The following is a 2390-nucleotide window of genomic DNA, read 5'->3' as shown; positions in this document are numbered from 1 at the left end:
CAGTAGCCTCGCTTGTTGTGGTTCCCAGGGTCTACAACACAGGCTCGATAGTTGTGGCACACAGGTTTTGCTCTGTGGCAGGTGGAATCTTTCATGATTAGGAATCAAACCCATGTTTCCTGCATTGGCAGGCAGATTCTTTGCCACTAAGAAACCAGGGAAGCCCTATCCTTCTCTTTGAAAACTCAGAGGATTAGGGGAGTCCCCAGATCAGTTTGTAAAAGAAACAGACTATTTTCCTCTGTACAGACCCCAGGTCCCACGCAGGTGAGCTAAGCTCTGGGCAGAGTATGAACTCGTACCATCACTACCAACTGCTTTTTCTCTGTGACAAGTATATCCACATCATGACAGGTTGGAAAGTGGTTCGAGTTCAGACTGTTGGGGATACCTCGTTGGCAAGGAAACTAGAGTTTACTGTTCCCAATGATCACACTCACACATATTAATTCATCAAACTGTTTACTCAGTATATATATGCGTACAGATGTTTTCCTTTCAAATGCAGCACTGAGGAAGTGTCAGCAGCAGGCATGATATGACACAGCCATGTGCTCTGATCTCTGGATGCCCCAAGTCAGGACAGAGCCTTCTCAACAAGGGGCAGCAGACTGGCTTCATCATCAACCACTGACCCCACCCTCACACCAGAGCACACAGTCCTGACTGTAGACATCACCACCACTGGATGCACTCTGCTTTCTATTAATCTGTTATACCCAGGAGGACAAAAGTATACGATTTGCTTTTGTGCTCAGAGCTGCCTGGTGATGTCATGGTTTGGGGACACATCCATACCACTTTGGATGGCTGCTGTGCCGGCATCTCTGGTTTCATTGTTCCCTTCACATGGTCTCTAACAAGCATGCGAAAGCTAATCCACTTTGCACATCTTTTTGTGAGTCTGAGCTTGATGTGTTTTTTAATGAACAATTTAAATGACAGTAGTGCTTTAACTGAGACCTTCAATTTACAAATGTCACCTCACTGTGTTTCTCTCTCCTATTCATCTCACCAGTGACTGCTTCACAGCTACATTATCTTTGCTGAGCACCTTTAATGATTTAGGGGCTTCCCAGGTGGCTCAGGGGTAAAGAATCCACCTGCCAATGCAGGAGACACGAGTTTTATCCCTGTGTTGGGAAGATGCCCTGGAGGAGGAAATGGAAACCTACTCCAGTATTCTTGCCTGGATAATCCCATGAACAGAAGAGCCTGGAGGGCTACAGTCCATGGGGTCACAAAGAGTCGGACATGACTGAGCAACTGAGCACACATGCACAAATATCTAAATATAATGATGTAGGTATTCAGGCATTAAGTAAATTTGTTCCTAGTGTATTTCATCTTAGCATTTTAAAAGAGTCTTGATAACAAGATGTCAAGACTGCCTGGATGAACTGTGTAATAATTGTGAAAAAAGCTACAAACAGCCCACAGAGAAAACAAAGAATAATCATATAGCATCACCAAATCTGCAGACTTGGCCCTGGAACAAATCCACTACTTAGCAAGGTGACTTGATATAGAGATTGAGCTTGCAGTGTTGGGAGGAATCTATGCCATGTGGAAGAAAAGCATACTTTAACTTACATTTCATTCTTTTGAGCTAATCATGACATATCAAGGTCACACTGCCTGCTTCTAAGTTAGACAGACATCAGGAGACAAACAATTTTCTAAGACAATCAGAGTGAGAAGGGCTTTTCCCTTCACTATGTGGCCAATAAGGGGTCAGGGGAGAATCTCAATGGGGGAAATCATTTCACTATCATAAACAGATCACAGAGCACTATGACAGACAAGCCGTTAGTGTGCAGTAGGAGACAGTGACTGGGTGCAAAAGGATATCTGATAAATGACAGGGAGGGTGCTACACTGGGTCTATGCTGGCCTCTTTACCAGTCTACTTCAGCCTAACTTATTACGCTTCATGTAAGGCTTATCAAGTGGCTCAGTGATAAAGAATCCATCTGCCTATGCAGGAGATGCCGGTTCAATCCCTGGGTTGGTAAGATCCCCTGGAAAAGAAAATAGCAACCCACTCCAGTTTTCTTACCTAGGAAATCCCATAGATAGAGGAACCTGGGGAGGCTACAGTCCATGGGGTCACAAAGAGTCAGACACATCTGAGTGTGCGCATGCACGCGCGTGCGCGCGTGCACACACACACACACACACACACACACACACACACATGAATCTATACCTGAAGAACCTCTGTTTTAATCTTAGAAAAGTTGATTTTCAATTTGGCATGGTGTCTGTGATGGAATCTAGTATGGAGCCTTTGAAGAGGTTCTCTGAGGGTGATTCTGAATCCTGAAATGGGAAATCGTGTGTACAGATGACAGACTGTGGATTATACATAATAAAAAAAAAGCCAAATA

This window comes from Giraffa tippelskirchi, chromosome 11 (genome assembly GCF_054371585.1).
Source record: "Giraffa tippelskirchi isolate mGirTip1 chromosome 11, T2T-mGirTip1v1.2.pri, whole genome shotgun sequence".
NCBI lineage: Eukaryota > Metazoa > Chordata > Mammalia > Artiodactyla > Giraffidae > Giraffa > Giraffa tippelskirchi.
This window is presented reverse-complemented; position numbering follows the sequence as displayed.